The sequence below is a fragment of the Siphateles boraxobius genome, unplaced genomic scaffold (genome assembly GCF_051911475.1).
Source record: "Siphateles boraxobius isolate OS27281-9 unplaced genomic scaffold, OSU_SipBor_1 5, whole genome shotgun sequence".
Classification (NCBI taxonomy): Eukaryota; Metazoa; Chordata; class Actinopteri; order Cypriniformes; family Leuciscidae; genus Siphateles; species Siphateles boraxobius.
Genome location: NW_027509141.1, coordinates 10483618 through 10501639, shown reverse-complemented (window position 1 = coordinate 10501639; position 18022 = coordinate 10483618). Strand labels below are relative to the sequence as shown.

The 18022-nt window shown below is 42.5% G+C and overlaps 1 long non-coding RNA gene across 3 annotated transcripts; it reads left to right on the top strand.

Moving 5' to 3' along the window:
- Positions 1–7836: 7836 nt before the first annotated feature.
- LOC143711364 (uncharacterized) lies at positions 7837–11363 on the top strand. Of its 3 annotated transcripts, XR_013194823.1 has the most exons (4): positions 7837–7907; positions 8161–8216; positions 8465–8546; positions 9075–9145. It is a non-coding gene; the product is annotated as an uncharacterized LOC143711364 (long non-coding RNA). The 3 variants fall into 3 exon arrangements; XR_013194824.1 differs by lacking the exons at positions 7837–7907; positions 9075–9145 and adding an exon at positions 10979–11363 and having other exon boundaries at positions 8055–8216; XR_013194822.1 differs by lacking the exon at positions 7837–7907 and having other exon boundaries at positions 8056–8216.
- The last annotated feature ends 6659 nt before the right edge of the window (positions 11364–18022 follow it).

Here is an 18022-nt window from a genome sequence, read left to right as displayed (position 1 = left end):
ATGTATTTTATATAACTGAGTAAAGTTAACTAATATATGTGAGTCAGGAACACTATTGGATTTTACAGTACTTTTATGTTTTACCGTTGGAGCTTAAATAGGTAACCGTTTATTAGCGAGTTTATTAACTGTTTATTTATTTAAAGGCAGACGTTTTGTTTAATTATCAATGGCACATTACAACATAAATTTACAACATTCCAGTAGAGCCGCTGCACAGACGACAAAATAACTGTTGAAGGAAGATTGTCAGCCGATTATTACTGATAATAATGTTTATGTCGCTGTGTGTCATCCCAGCCTGGCTTAGCTGGTCAAGCTGGTCTCCCAGCCTGGCTTAGCTGGTCAAGCTGGTCTCCCATCCTGGTCAAGTTGGTGGTCAGCTGGCTTAGCTGGTCTCCCAGCCTGATTTAGCTGGTCTCCCAGCCTGGCTTAGATGGTCTCCCAGCCTGGCTTAGATGGTCAAGCTGGTCTCCCAGCCTGGCCTGATGAACATCTTACCTAATTACAAATTAATCAGAATTCATAGTCCATATACAGATAAGGTTTTAGCATCATAGTTAGGCTGGCTAGATGGTACAGCCTAAATTATTATAGTTGTTAATACAACAGTGTATCTGAACAGTATTAAACAAAATTATATTAAAATTATTAAATTAAATTATAATAAATTAAGTATTAAAATAAATTATAGCATAAATCTGTAGCATGCCCGGACTCGATTCAGATTCAAAACATTCACCATAGTTGTCTGACCAAGTATAGTCAGCTTTTTTATTTTTAATAAGTGTTTCAGTTGTGAATAGACTTGTTCACAAATTACAAGTGAAACAATGTCTCTATACAATGACCAATTTAATGTCATATTTAATCGCAAAACTAGATAAGCTGTACAATATCTTAAGACACCAAACACATGATACACATAATCTGATACAGGTTTATTTTACATTTAGTTCCATTCACAAATTCCACAAACATAAAACCGATTGTGTCATTGAAGACTGCAGTTAGGGCAGAACAACTGACAGTTAGACAGAAACACAGCAGCACTACACCAAAACATCTGCACTGTGGCACACCTACATTTACATTCCCCCCACACCCTAGACACCCCCTCTTCCTCATCGACACCCCCTCACCCAAACCTTGTGTGTCTCCTTAATACTTTCCACCTTTAAAAAAAATAAACAAATAAAATTTTAAATTGTTACAATGTGATTTTCTTTATGTATGTCTGAAAAGTAGTTTGACACTTAAGTTACACTATGAATGCAAAATATATATATATTTATATATATATATATATATATATATATATATATATATAATACAAATAAAATCAAAAGCAAAGTGATGGTATAAAAATATTGCAAGCACGTTTACAAATACAATAAAGAGGTTGTGTTAAATTCTTAAACTAAGTGCCACTTTGTCCCACTATCCCCTGCTGCAGGGGTGGCATTTTGCACGTTAATGGGTCATAGAACTATACACAATGATTTTTAAATTCATGATTTAATATTAATGATATTTTAAATAATATTATATGTTTTAATTCTAGATGTTTATTTATAAGCTGCGTGCCCTTTGAAGTGTTTTAATGCGCGTGGGCGTAAACATTTGAGTCGCATTTAAAGACTGGAGCGCGTGCGAGAGCACATGGAAACGAGGAAACGTCATCAACTGACAAACAGCAAAACTCCCGTCTCTCGCTGTTGTTTTCACTGCTTTTAGGTAAGTTTAGTCAAAAAAATCACACAAATAATACATACAAACGTTCCTGACACCTTTCTTAAGTGTAACATACACTTCTGTTGAATATTTACTTTATAGAAATGGTTCCCTTTCGAGAGGTCTCTCCTATTGCGTAAGTAGCTTACGCTATGGGAAAACTCCTTTTCTCGAGAATACTGAAGTCTTTATGTAAAACGCATTGCAGCTGCACAGCTGACAGCAATGAACGAAGGAAGCTCGGTCATTGGCTGTGCTGCGGCAACTTGCTCGAACCAATGACGGGGCGACTCTGAATGCGCGACCAATGAGCGCGCTTCGCGCCCGCGCACTTCAGAGCCCGTCAAGATGGGCGTGGCCAAGAGCTATTTATTGGGCGCCCCGTCATGAGAGTTCTTTAGATTTAATCTCCTTCAGCGAACACCTTCTTCGCTGGATCCTCCGGATTATTGAAGCCTTCGCCGCCGTCAAAAAGCATACCAGCGGGATTGCTACGAGGACGCCGGCACCTTCAGCCGCCTTCGAACGCCATCCTACTGAGCCATCCGGCGTGCCACACAAGCAAGTATCTTTACATCTGTTCGCCCCGCGACACTTGTAAAAGAGCAAATTTCTGAGGCGTTGTTTCAAACGCCTTCCTGCGCGTCGTGCAGAGACCTTCTCCCAGACGGGGATCGTCACATCATCTGCGCTCGCTGCCTGGGCCGGGACCACGCAGAAGCTGCTTTGACCAAGGGCGGATGCCCGGAATGTGATGACCTGGGTCTCTCCGCACTGCGGGCTCGCCTCGCCGCTTTCGCCGTGAGCGAGCCCATCGCCGCCACCCCTCTGTTTGAGCCGCGCAAGAAAAAGTGCCGCTCACAGAGGCTTCCTGAACCTGAGCTCAGTGACGTCACGCCGGACGGCGCGAAGGAAAGAGGCTACGAGGGAACACCGCCTCTCGAGGAGGCCGTGGCCAATCATCTCTGCCCGCCCTCCACCACCGGATGGAAAGCCAAAGCGTCCCACCCCTCGAAGCCCTGCCGCACTACTTCTGCTCTCGCCGGTCGCGCCTACGCCGCCGCCGGCCAAGCTGCATCAGCGCTTCACTCAATGGCGGTACTTCAAGTGTTTCAAGCCAAACTTCTCCGCTCTATGCAACTGATATAGCTCTGCGAGCCACGAAGGCCACCGCCCAGTCTATTGGCCGTGCCATGGCTAATTTGATTGTTCTCGAGCGCCATCTGTGGTTAACTCTGACGGAGATGAAGGACGCGGATAAGGCGCCATTTCTCGACGCGCCTATCTCCACTAGCGGGCTGTTTGGACCGGCGGTAAAGGGTTTCGCCGAACGCTTCACTGAGGCCCAGAACGCTTCACAAGCTATGCGCCATTTCCTGCCCAAGCGCTCCAGCTCATCGCAGAGCAGACAGAGACCGCTACAGCCGCAGCGGGCTAGAACAGCTCCCACCGCCTCTCAGCCCGCGCCTCAGGCTGACACTCGACGCCGCTCGCGTTCTCACAACCGCAAGCCGCCGTCTGAGCGACGGGGTCCTCGGCCCAAGATTGTGCTGAACCCTGAGCCTCGAAAGCCGTCCTAGCCACAGGAATGAGAAGAGAGAGTGCGTGTCTCGCAAAAGCCGGACCACTCTCTCTGCAAAAGCTCAAACATTGCCCAGTCCCCTTACAGGCGGCTGGATATGTCCATACAGCAGTCAATGGGCCAGTCAAAGAGCTCGCTCACCTGCAAACAAACGCTGTTTTTACGGCGACGCACAGAAAACACAAAAAGACTCTTTTTCTGCCTGTGTCACTAAGGGTTCACATGTCCACAAAGTGTGCATTCCCAGATACTGTCAAAACAGTGCCAAATTCATTCCCAGCTCAGGCTGCGCGCCCCATGAATGTAGATCACGTGCCTACGGTCATGTACGCACTAATACACACAAGCACTGTTCACACAGTTATAAATTCACCCCCAGTAAAAGCGGGAAACATTATAAAAGTGACGAGTGTGCCTACCACTGTTTATGCACCCCCACTTATAAACACTGTCCTTACAGTGTCAAACACAACCCCAGCTCAGGCCGCGAGTTTTACAGACACGGCGCGCGCTGTTGTAATCACACACGCGCCCATTCACTCAGCTGCTCAGCGCGCGCCCGCGCCTCTGAGAGCTACGAGCTCAGGCGATTCGCTGGCCGGGTCCCTACGTCACAGCGGCCCGCCCCTAGCCTGTATTCAGCCCATATCTGTACACGCAGCGGCATGGGAAAACATTCCAGATATGCCGAAATGGGTATTGGATATAGTAAAGCACGGATACTCGCTCCAGTTCGCTCGCAGACCACCACGTTTTACGACTGTGGTCGAGACGAAAGTGAGAAAGGAGTGTTCACATGTTCTACGCACCGAGGTGTGCAAACTAATAGAAAAGGGCGCTGTGGAAACTTTTCCCCCCTCTATGAGCGAGGAAGATTTTTACAGCCGCTATTTTCTCGTCCCGAAAAAGGATGGCGGTCTCCGCCCCATCCTAGATCTCAGACACCTGAACAAAGCACTAATGATTCGCTCGTTCAGAATGTTAACAACCAAGCATATCCTCGCGCAAGTACGCCCAGGAGATTGGTTTCTCTCAGTGGATCTGAAAGATGCTTACTTTCACATTCCAATAGCGCCTCATCACAGGCCGTTTCTGAGATTCGCTTTCGAGGGACAGTCTTACCAGTACACAGTACTTCCGTTCGGCCTGTCCCTGGCTCCCCGTACATTCACGAAATGTATGGATGCAGCACTTTCCCCCTTGAGACGAAGGGGAGTGCGAATACTGAATTATCTCGATGATTGGCTGGTCCTAGCACAATCAGAGAGTCAGTTAATAACACACAGATCTTGGATTATCAGCCATTTAGAATGCCTGGGTCTAAGAATCAATTTTGCAAAAAGCATACTATCTCCCAGCCAGAGGATTTCTTTCCTGGGAATAGTTATAGACTCGATGCAAATGACAGCGCGTCTCTCATCAGAGCGCGCACCTTTTAATCAGAGCGAACCACGGCTGTATAAAAGCCCTGACGCACTGGAAAGCCGCCGACTGGTACCAGTCAGGCGTGAGTCTGGGTGTGAACACAAGGAGAAAAATGATAACGACAGATGCCTCCAAAATAGGTTGGGGGGCCCTTTACGAGGGCAGGCCTGTCTCCGGCTTTTGGTCAAACCCAGAAAAGCGCCTACACATAAAATGTCTGGAGATGAAAGCGGTCGCTTTGGCTCTCAGAGCCCTGCTTCCACATCTAAAAAACGAACACGTCCTGGTCCGAATGGACAACATGCAGTAGTGTCGTACATAAATCGCCAGGGTGGACTCAGGTCGAGCTCCATGCATTCAATGGCCAGGAGACTCATTTTATGGTCCCAGCACAACTTGCACTCGCTGAGAGCAGCGCATGTGCCAGGCGCCCTGAACCAGGGGGCAGACATGCTATCCAGAGACAAGATTCTCCCAGGAGAATGGGCTCTCAACCCGCTGACGATTCAGTGGTTATGGAAAACCTTTGCGGAGATCGACCTCTTCGCCTCCAAGGAGAACGCGCACTGCTCTCTTTTCTTCACGAAAAGCACGGACGCACTCGCCCAGAGCTGGCCGAGCCACCCCTTATATGCCTTTCTCCTGATCGCGATGCTGCCACAGGTCATCAGTCGGGTCAGAGAGGAGCAAAACGCAGTGCTTCTGATAGCCCCACTCTGGAAGAACCAAACATGGTTTCCAGATCTGATGCAAATGCAATCTGCACCACGGCCGATTCCACTGAGGCCAGACCTCCTCAGTCAGGCCAGCGGGATGATATTTCATCCTCGCCCCGATCTGTGGGCCCTTCATGCATGGCCCCTCAACGGGTTCCCAGGAACCTCACGAGCGGAGCACTAAAAACCATCGCTGAGGTGCGGGCGCCCTCCACGAGACGCTTATATGCTCAGAAATGGAAAGTGTTCAGTGACTGGTGTAATGCCAAGGGCCTGAACCCTGAAACATGCGAGATTACGAACGTACTCGCTTTTCTACAAGGGATTCTGGAGGCGGGCCGCACCCCCTCCACACTCAAAGTATATGTGGCGGCCATCACAGCGTCACACGACCCTGTAATGGAACGTCCATTGGGAAGAAACGACCTAATTATTCGTTTCCTAAGGGGCGCTAGGAGGATGAACCCTTCACGCCCCCCCTCAGTGGCGATCTGGGACCTAGCTACTGTCCTAGACGCTCTTAAGGGGCCCCCGTTCGAACCACTCCGAACCGTGCACCTTAAACAGCTCTCGCTTAAGACTGCGCTCTTGCTGGCACTCGCCTCTGTCAAGAGAGTGGGCGACCTGCAAGCGCTTTCGACAAGCGCTGCCTGCCTAGAATTCGGACCTAACGACTGCAGGGTCGTCCTTAGACCGAAACACGGGTATATTCCTAAAGTGCTCACCACTCCCTTCAGAGCACAGGTTATCTCCCTAACTGCGCTGTCGTCTCCAGCAGACGAACATGACGCTAATCTACTCTGCCCCGTTAGGGCTCTCAGAGTGTATTTGGAGCATTCTGCCCTATTCAGACGGACAGAACAACTGTTTGTATGCTTTGGCGGCCGTACGAAAGGTTCCGCCGTTTCAAAGCAGAGAATCTCTCACTGGATAGTTGAGGCTATAGCACTGGCTTATGAAGCTAAGGGACTTCAATGCCCCTGGGGAGTCAAAGCACACTCCACCAGGAGTGTGGCTTCTTCCTGGGCATGGTCGAGCGGGATACCGATCGAGGATATTTGTGTGGCGGCAGGCTGGGCCTCACCGTCCACATTTATCAGGTTCTACAACCTACAGGTCCCGACATTGCATTCCAATGTACTATCAGCATGATGCTAGTTGAACTACGAGTTCGTATCTAGATTATGTATGTGCTTGTGTCACACTGAGCGCCTTCTAGTGTGTCACACTGAGCTCGCCTCTGCCGGCTAGTTGGATGATAACTTTGCTTTTCGGCTCAGGCACCTGCCTCTGGCTATCATAAGGCGAAGTTCAGCATGCACAGCGTTTTGCATGGTGTTCCCATAGCGTAAGCTACTTACGCAATAGGAGAGACCTCTCGAAAGGGAACGACTCGGTTACTAACGTAACCTCGGTTCCCTGAGAGGAGGGAACGAGTATTGCGTAAGCTGCCGTGCTTGTGCTTCGTTAGTTCGCTTCAGTCGTTTTAACCTAAAGAACTCTCATGACGAGGCACCCAATAAATAGCTCTTGGCCACGCCCATCTTGACGGGCTCTGACGCGAGCGGGCGCGAAGCGCGCTCATTGGTCGCGCATTCAGAGTCGCCCGGTCATTGGTTCGAGCAAGTTGCCGCAGCACAGCCAATGACCGAGCTTCCTTCGTTCATTGCTGTCAGCTGTGCAGCTGCAATGCGTTTTACATAAAGACTTCAGTATTCTCGAGAAAAGGAGTTTTCCCATACCGTAAGCTACTTACGCAATACTCGTTCCCTCCTCTCAGGGAACCGAGGTTACGTTAGTAACCGAGTCGTTTAGTGTCTTCGTAAAAGTCTGTTAGCATCTCAACCGTTTTCAGAAGAGGTAAGTTAAGGCTAACTTAACTCTAACGTTACAGACTTAGCTCTTGTTTATATAAGTTTGGGGTTTTAACCACATCTTTGTGTAGATAACAGTTTTTGATAGTTTTGTTTTGCTGTTAATTTGTTAATGGGTGATTGGAAGTAAGCTAATTTATTTAGCTAATAGTGCTGTGCTGTTAATTAGTGACGTCACTTACAAATATTGATTAAAAAAATGTGATTTCAGGAGCGACAGAAAAAAACTACAATAAAGGGTGAATTATTGTTTAATCATCATCATAATAATTTCATATGCAGTTATTTCACAATATCTATTATCTTAAGATTTTATATATATATATATATATATATATATATATATATATATATATATATATATATATATATATATATATATATATTATTTCTCTTTTCTGCATTTCACCTCTGCCTAGCTTGGTTCCTTGTAATAAACCCGATGTTCTATTGTAAATCCTATTTAACATTGTTGGCTCTTTGACAAATTGCATGTTATGTTCCTAGATCATCATGTTGATGGCCTGCTGCACCCTCTGTCCAAGACAATCTCCACGGCTATGAACCATATGATTAGTAAGCAAAACCTCAAACATACTGCTCTACTGTTCAAAAGTTGGGGGTCTGTAAGATTTATGCTTCTGAAAGAAGTCTCACATTTTAGAAATCATTAACCCCAGGTTTTTTCAGTGAAATTGTCCTTGAGAAGCCTGAAGGCTAGATAATCAGCTAATAATAAGTGACAAATATAATGGTCATAGTTATAATAATTCATTTAACTATTATGATAATATCATGGTCATTGGTATGTTTTATTTTATTTCTCTAGGTCTGTCTTGAATTATGTTGGCCAATGAGACAGACACCATACTGTCCAACTCAAAGGTATTTATTTATTTGTATGTATGTTTTATTGATAAATACTGAAATTATTTTTACTTATAAATGCTGAATGTTGGTCAGGGAGTCGACAACTTTAGGCACGTTTTTTTTTTTTTCACAGATATCTTGCCTGTGTACTCGTGGCTCATACTCTTAGCCTTTAAAATGTTTGAATTTATATCCTCAGTGCAATATCAGGGGTAAAGATATCATTAGAGTTCTTAAAGTTATGGCTATGCTCTTGTTACCAGATGAGATATAATCCCTAGTGTTTGGCCCTGTGATTCTTCAGGACAAGATCTTGATGCCATCCACACTCAGTACATGAAGAAGGTGAGTTTCACAATAGCTGCCACTATCACAAATCAAGAGACCGAACACAACATGCTTTCATCCGTATGAACTCATCCATATGTAGGGATGGGTACCGAAACCCGGTATTAAACTGGCCCTGTGGCCAAACTAAGGAAGACCGCAGTATCGATAAGCTTGGACGTTATCGGTTCTTCATACCACTTGTGTTTTTCAGGCTGGTTGTTTGTAATTTTGTAAGAGTAGGGAGAGGCTATACCTCTCATGTGTGTGTCCTGTGTACTATAACTTTACAACAGGAGCTGGTACTTGATTGAAAAGTTTAGAGCTGTTTTTTTTTCACTCTCTATTCTCATTATGTTCATTTACATGCCAACAGCTCATGATGAAAATTTTCTAGCATTTATATACTACTAATAATATTGTTGATATTAAGCAAAGTTATTTACAAGATCTTTAAAAAAATATATAATTAAATGTCTTTATTATAATGTGACTCAACTATGAAATAGTTTTACTGTTATCTGTGTCTTTCCTTTTACTTTACAGCACATCACTGACAGGCTTTCCTATGTGATTGATTCAAGTTTTCTACCATTGTATTTATCCAAATGAGGGTTGTAAATGCATGGACATTTTATATTTGCCATTAACTGTTAATCTTAGTTCTCTGGACTTCTCACAAAATGCCATATTAAAGGAATATTCAGAGGGGTGAATTGAAATAATTTCTTTTGGGCAATATCATGCCCCAAATATTGTATATTGAGTAGGACTGCGCAATATATCGTTTTAGCATCAATATCGCGTTGTGCACATCCACGATAGTCCGTCGCAGGATGTGCGTTGTCATGTATAGGGATCGTAGTTTATCTGTGATCCGTATGGGCCAGTTGTCCCCCGGTTCGGAACGCATGTGATTCGCGGATTAATTGCAAAGTTTAACCATCATAGAGTGAAAGTTTATCATTTGCATGTGTTTTTAAGTCGAGTCAGGCATCAAGCGCAAGAGGACTCACGTGCACACACAGAGCCATGCATACGGCACGTGAATGCCCAATTCAGTTCTCTTTCTCTTTCTTTTGAGCGTAAACGGGTACATGCATGCAAAATGAAGTCAAATGCCCATCCATAGACAGTATAAGAAGTGGACAGAGCCATCTCATTGGAACTCAGTTGAGACAGTTGAAGCCCATTTTTAGTGATTATTTTTAGCACTTCCGTTCCTGACGCGCAGACTCAAACCGACTCAAATTAAGCTTGATGACGTGAGCAACCTGTCTGACAGACGTAAATCTTCTAGTAGCTGTGCGTGAAAATTGCCAACGTTAATCACTTCATATGTATCACTTGCCACATACCGAATTATTTCCAATTCCCCAAAAACGTTGAAATATTTTGTCCCGTTGCTTTTATGGACTCATTATCTATGGGCTTCTCCCTTGACGGGACGTCCCCCCGATTGCCTGTGAGCTTCTCCTCCTGTCTATACGGTAATGTCTCTATTGTGCGACAAAAAGTCGCGTGGTTATGACGCAATCATTAACCTGTTTTTAACAAAAACGGCTTCTACGGGGTCATAACATAAGATACAAAGTAATGGAGCCTTTTATACATTGTCGTGTTTATTTAGAAATATATAATGGACAAATGAAGTCTTTGGACGCCTCAGATGTAAAGTTATTCGCTGTCAAAGTGACCCCAAAATGAATGGGAGTCAATGGAATGCTAACAGCAGGTGAAGTTCTGCTACAATGGCGGCTCCCGCGAGGCTTCAACTTCCGGCTGATGGATTACCCCCTTGTGCCCATCTCGGCAATCACCCCCCATCAACAAAACTGAACAGCCCCCCCACCCCCCACCACCACCACCACCACTTCTGTCCATACAAACTCCGCTGTTCTGCGCTCTAGCCAGAGAATACTCCCGTTGCAGGAACACTTCTAGTAGTCCAAGAAGAAGCAAATATATATATATATTTTATCTATAAGTAGCTATAACAAAGTTATATGTTAAGTATTATATTTCACCAGATTTTATAGTGTAAAACATATTCAAGCGCGAATGAGAACCGTTTCGAGGGGGATGCCAGGTGTGCAAAAAAAAAAAAAAACGAATATTCGAATGTCACATTTTCAAATCTAATACCAACCCACCGAACGAATATTTGAATATTCGGGTCCAGACCTAATGCAGATTCACTTCTCTACAAAATCTGCCCAATTATTCTATAATAATTAATTACTTTCAAATAGACCTAAATAAATATTCTGATGAAATTGTTTTTATATCACTATATATATAGCTGAAAAACAAAATATGTATTTAAGTTTTTCAATATCGTGCAGCCCTAATAGTGAGCATATCTTAAATTGAACCTGGAATGATAATTTGTGATACCAGATGAGATGTATGTATGATAGATTTTTAACTGTACGATGTTTGTATTGCAGGTTTTCTGGGATCCCAGCGGAAGGCATCAGATGTTGGCCTGGACAGATGTACCTGTACACCACACGACCTCTGCTTTTGCATGGATGGCTGATTACTATCATGTTCTGTGAGGGTAGTATTATAGCAAAACTGAGCACCTGTGGCAGTGGAGTCTGTAGGTGTAAAGTCACACATCAGTAAATTTAAAGTCACCGAGAAAGTTTCTTTTTTTTTTTTTTATAATAGAAGTTTCAAACTTTTTTCTCTCTCACAAACACAGAAGTTACAGCTTTTCAAATTCTTCATTGGAGATGCACAAATACTATTTTACAAATCACAAATTAAGAAATGTATCTGCTCACATTTAATCCGCGATCACACAAGGGGTTTGAGCATATGACTTTACAAAATAAATATCATTCTTTTAAGTCAGACAACAGGTCACACCTTCATGTATTGATCTTCTACTGGTCACACGTTATCATGTAGAGCAAATTCACAGGTCGGAGTTCACCAGACTTGAACTGGAATGCAGTAAAATATGAAACTTTGCGAGAGCTAGCATTTCCAATCTCCCACATTCACATGTAAATGAATGGAAGTCAATGGAATGAAAAGTGAAGTGTTACCACATGAGAATAGCCAAACAGTATAGATAGATGATTCACAAAATTATACACAAAGAAATGTGCATGATTGGCCAAAATTGTACTGTTCTCAACAAAAATATGACCCTGTGAGTTTGGTAATTTGTAGAATTTGATTTGTGCACCTGCAATGAAGAATTTAAAAAGGTGTAACTGATGTGTTGTGTCTGTGAGAGAGAAAGGAAAAAAAACTACATGTTTGCAACTCCTAAAAAATTTTCTCAAAGACTTGACATCTACTCTGTTTTGCTTCAGTAATACTCGATATAATACATAATTTGAGTCGATATTCTGATCATGTTTTTTCAAGCACAATTTATCAATGCCAAACCACATCAATCGTATTAACTATAATTTATTTTGTATAAAATTAATATACAGTACCGGTCAAAAGTTTGGAAACATTACTATTTTTAATATTTTTTGAAAGAAGTCTCTTCTGCTCATCAAGTTAACATTTATTTGACAAAAAAAACAGTAATATTGTGAAATATTATTATAATGTAAAACAGCTGTTTTCTATGTGAATGTATAGTAAAGTGTAATTAATTCCTGTTTATAATATATCTTATGACACTGAAGACTGGATTAATGATGCTGAAAATTCAGCTTTGCATCACAGGATTAAATTATATTTTAAAGTATATTAAAATAGAAAACCATTATTTTAAATTGTAATTATATTTCACAATATTACAGTTTTTTTCTGTATTTTTGATCAAATAAATACAGCATTGATGAGCAGAAGAGACTTCTTTCAAAAACATTAATACTAGTAAAGTAATACCATCAGATCATCTTTTCTTTGTTCATCTGGCTGTTGTAACTCATGTACAACAGCATAACAAAATTTAAAGTTAGTGATTTAAGGGCCAAGAGACCAACTAAAACAAACACTGATCACCATAATGGTGACTTAAAAATTAAAGGGGGGGTTTCTCCTTCAGTTATTCTGCTTGTTACCATCAGGTGTCTTCAATAATACCTAATCATCACTCAATCACAAAATTATCTCATTAACTTAAACACTGCTTCAGTGTTCATTTAACACTCTGCTCAGAGTTTATATATAATTCACACTGATTTTGCTGTGCCTTTACAGTTAAGTCAGTTTTTAGTTTTTTATGACAGTTTTTAGCATTTTAATCATTTCAATAAATAATTTTGCATAACTGTTACCATATCACTGGTTTGTTTTAAGGGGCTGAAATATCAAATAAAAAAGCAATTTGTTTGAATGGTTGCCTGTGCTCCTGAAGATTATTTAAAGTGTATTTGGAATTGTTTACTTTCTTTGTCACAACAACCAGTGGCAGGAAAAATAGAGAAGACATAGTCAGCCAGCCTGGCCAGCTAAGACCAACACAGACCAGCTAAGACCAGCACTGACCTTATCTTATGACCTTATCTTATGCACGTGCGGTTTGTGTTTGTGTTTGGAGCTCCGTCGAATTGATTCATTAATCCTTGATTTTCTTCTTTTCAACTCATTTATAAACAAGCACTTTCTATTTTTGTATCATGGGAACTTATCCTCGCTACTATTCCTTATAAAAAACAATCGGATTACTTTGATATCGCTACTTAGATCCAACTTTGCGAATCTCGGCTACTAGCCTTTAGTCCGCTAGCATTTCACGCTTGGCCTCGCGCCTACCGACCGTCTTATTTTATACCCGTTTCACTGAAAGGATACAGGTTATATCCAGCATTTCAGTCCTAAATTAGTAGTGATATTGGTAGTATCACTACTAATTTACTGTTCATCTGTTATAATGGCGAACATATCGGATGTGTGTCTAACGTTACCTCTGAGTGCAGGTGAGGACACATTCGAGCTGATTTCGGTACGATTGGAGCTGGAATCGGTGGAGAAACAGATCCGTGATCTGCTGGAGAAACAAGCCGAGCTGCGGGATCGGCGATCAGCGCTTGAAACGTCACGCGCCGATGCTCATAAGTCAGTGGTTAGTAACTTTTTGACTCCGACTTCGTCTACTCCGTGCATTTCTCTGCCCAGGAGGACGCGATCATCTCTGGCATCATTCACTCCGGCACCGACACAACACCATGGACCCTGGGTGATCCCACAGCGAAAGACACGAGCCAGGACCAGAGCAAGAACCTCACCGCCCCTCCCGGTCTTCGAGATCTCCACCCGGAACTGCTTCTCCCCCCTTCGCGAGTCGGAACGCGACGACGCCGTGATCATCAGCAGTTCCATGGTCCGTCATGTCCGCGCTACCTCAGGTAAGGGTACGGTGCGCACTCACTGCTTTCCTGGTGCTCGAGTTCTTGATGTCGCCGCACAGGTTCCCGAGATCCTGAACGGTGACGAGCGCGTCGGAGCTGTAGTGCTGCACACGGGAGTAAATGACATCAGGCTGCGGCAGACGGAGGTTCTGAAGAAGGACTACAAGAGCCTGATCGAGACGGTACGCAGCACAGCGCCTAAGGCAACGATCATCGTGTCTGGACCGCTTCCCACGTACCGACAAGGACAGGAAAGGTTCAGTAGATTATTTGCACTAAATGAATGGTTAATGTCATGGTGTAATGAACAGAAACTGCTCTTTGTAAATAATTGGAATCTGTTCTGGGAGCGACCTAGGCTCTACCGTGCTGATGGCCTGCACCCCAGCAGAATCGGAGCGGCTGTTCTGTCGGACAACATCTCCAAGACGTTACACACCATATGACTAGAAAATCAAAGTCCAAATCACAGTCTTTGCTGTGCCAAATTAATTGATATAATTAGTGTAGAACATTATATAGAAACTGTGTCTATTCCTCGTTTAGTGAGGCCATATAATAAATCTACTGTAGGATCTAGGAAAAATCTTATTGTAATTAAACCTGAAAATCTAAATATCAGTGAACAAAAACAATTTCTAAAACTAGGTCTTCTAAACATTAGATCGCTCACACCCAAGGCAGTTATTGTAAATGAAATGGTCACAGATAATATTTTCGATGTACTTTGCCTTACTGAAACCTGGCTTAAACCAAATGAGTATTTCGGTCTAAATGAGTCTACTCCACCAGGATACTGTTATAAGCATGAGCCCCGTCTGATCGGTCGTGGCGGCGGTGTTGCAACAATCTATAGAGATATTCTTAATGTTACTCAGGAAACAGGTCACAGGTTTAATTCGTTTGAAGTACTTGTACTAAATATTACGCTCTTAGATGTAAGAAAGAAATCCCGATTATCTCTAGCCTTGCCTACTGTATATAGACCTCCAGGGCCCTATGCTGATTTCCTAAAAGAGTTTGCAGAGTTTCTCTCAGATCTATTGGTAAATACCGATAAAGCAATAATTGTTGGAGATTTTAACATACACGTAGATAACACAAATGATGCGTTAGGGACTGCGTTTACAGATTTATTAAACTCTTTTGGGGTCAAGCAAAACGTCAGTGCTCCCACTCATCGTCTAAATCATACACTAGACTTAATTATATCATATGGAACCAATCCAACTGATATAGATATTATACAGCAAAGTGACGATCTCACTGATCATCACATGGTAACTTGTATAATACGTACTGCTGAAATTTGTCATGTTGCGCCACGTTATAGACCAGGCAGAACAATCGTTCCAACCACTATAGATAGATTCTCAAATAGCTTACCTGATCTATCTCAGCTGCTCAGTGAACCCAATCAAACAGATGAACTAGAGGAAATGACTAGCAGTTTGAGCACCATTTCTCTAGTACATTAGATATTGTGGCACCAATTAGATCAAAAAAGGTTAGAGAGAAAACTAAAGCACCTTGGTACAACAGTGCTACGCATGTTATCAAGAGAGAAACTCGTAACTTGGAGCGTAAATGGAAACAAACTAATTTAGAGGTTTTTAGAATCTCGTGGAAAGACAGTATGTCACGTTATAAAAAGGCTCTAAAAGCAGCCAGGGCTGAGCATCTCCACAAACTAATAGAAAATAACCAAAATAATCCAAGGTTTTTATTTAACACCGTGGCTAGACTAACAAATATACAGACATCACCAGAGCAAAATATTCCGTTACAGTATAGTAGTAATGATTTTATGAACTACTTTAATGAGAAAATAGAAAGCATCCGTAACACAATTGTAAATGTACACTCTTTTATGGTGTCTTATGATTCAGCCTCAATTATCGCCCCTCTGGAACAACTACACCGCTTTACAACTATAGGACAGGAAGAGCTAAATAAACTTATCATTGCATCGAAACCAACAACATGTTTATTAGATCCAATACCCACTAAACTACTGAAAGAAGTGTTACCTGTAGTGGAAGAGCCTCTTCTTAATATTATTAACTCGTCTTTATCTTTAGGTCATGTTCCAAGAATATTCAAGCTGGCAGTAATACAACCTCGCATTAAGAAACCGCAATTAGACCCAAATAACTTAGCAAATTACAGACCCATTTCAAATCTTCCATTTATGTCTAAAATACTAGAAAACATTGTGTCCGCTCAATTGTGCTCTTTCTTGCAAGAAAATTAGATATATGAAAAATTCCAGTCAGGATTCAGACCGCATCATAGCACAGAAACTGCGCTAGTTAAAATGACAAATGATTTACTTTTAGCTTCTGACCAAGGCTGTATCTCAATACTAGTTCTACTCGATCTTAGCGCTGCGTTCGACACTATCGATCATAAAATACTCCTGGATCGACTACAAAACTGCACTGGTGTTCAGGGACAGGCATTAAGCTGGTTTAGATCGTACTTACCAGACCGTTATCATTTTGTCTGTTTAAATGGGGAAAAATCAAAGATAACGTCAGTAGACTATGGAGTGCCGCAAGGATCGGTGTTAGCCCCTCTGCTATTCTCAATATATATGCTCCCACTTGGTAATATTATAAGAAAACATGGAATTAATTTCCACTCTTATGCTGATGACACTCAATTATATATTTCATCACGGCCAGATGAAAACACTAACTTATCAAATTTGACAGAGTGTCTCAAAGATATAAAATGCTGGATGACGCGTTATCTCCTGCTACTAAATGCAGATAAAACGGAGGTATTACTTATTGGTCCAAAAAACTACCCACAAACTCACTTACAATACAACTTTAATATAGAAGGATGTCCTGTTACTTTATCCACTACAGTAAAAGACCTGGGTGTTATACTAGACCGCAACTTGTCTTTCGAAAATCATATTTCATATGTTACAAGAACAGCCTTTTTCCACCTTAGAAACATTACAAAGCTACGTAACATGCTATCTGTTTCTGATGCAGAAAAGTTAGTTCATGCATTCATGACCTCGAGACTAGATTATTGTAATGCTATATTAGCTGGCTGTCCTGCATCCTCAATAAACAAGCTACAGTTATTGCAAAATGCAGCTGCTACAGTTCTTACTAGATCAAGAAAATATGATCATATAACACCTATTTTATCATCTCTACACTGGTTACCTATCAAATTCCGTATCAATTACAAAGTACTATTACTGACCTATAAAGCCCTAAATGGTTTAGCTCCTGTGTATTTAATGGACCTTCTATCGCCCTACAATCCATTGCGTTCTTTAAGATCACTAAATTCGAGGCTTCTGGTCATTCCTAGGATATCTAAGTCAACTAAAGGAGGGAGGGCGTTCTCACATTTAGCTCCAAAACTCTGGAATAGCCTTCCTGATATTGTTCGAGGCTCTGACTCGCTGTCCCAGTTTAAACCTAGATTAAAGACGCATCTCTTTAGCCAAGCATTTACATAATGCTTACCTTTTATACCACTGCTGAATCAGATCAACGATCAATATACACGTTCCTGTGTATATTGCGTGAATGACGGCTGGTTGGGTAGATATTGTGTTTTGCGGTAGGTGGTATGCCATACGGAACCGTTGCCACTGAACCTGCTTTAACGAAGACAGTGGGGCTCGACAGCCTTAGTCTAACGGGTCGGCGCGTATGGTTGGGCTGCGGAGAGATTGTGAGATTGTGGTTGGGTCTCAGCAGCAGGAGGGATGTAGAGGTCAGTAAGCAGGGCTGAGTTGACTGGGGGACGGAGGGGGGTGACTGTGGGACGCAAGAATCACTGTCTTCATGTTTTTTATCATTTACGCCCGTGTTATGGAAATCATTATGAACAGCAGCTACGCTAATTATTTTCCCTTTTTGCTTTTCTGTTGTTGTATCGGGACGCGAGTCCCGAGAAAAACGGCGTTCGTCAGCTCCAGTTTGTATCCAGCCTTTCACAGAGACTTCAGATACCCCAATCACAAAGCCTGTGAAGAGACGACTCAACACCGGCGATATGGACCCTCTATGGTGGACGGCACTGATCCTCAACAACTCGTCTCAACACCGGCCTGATTACTTGGACTTCCAAAAGATGGAAATGGATAAATATTCTAAATGTTCCGATCCAATCTGCCTTGTAATGCTG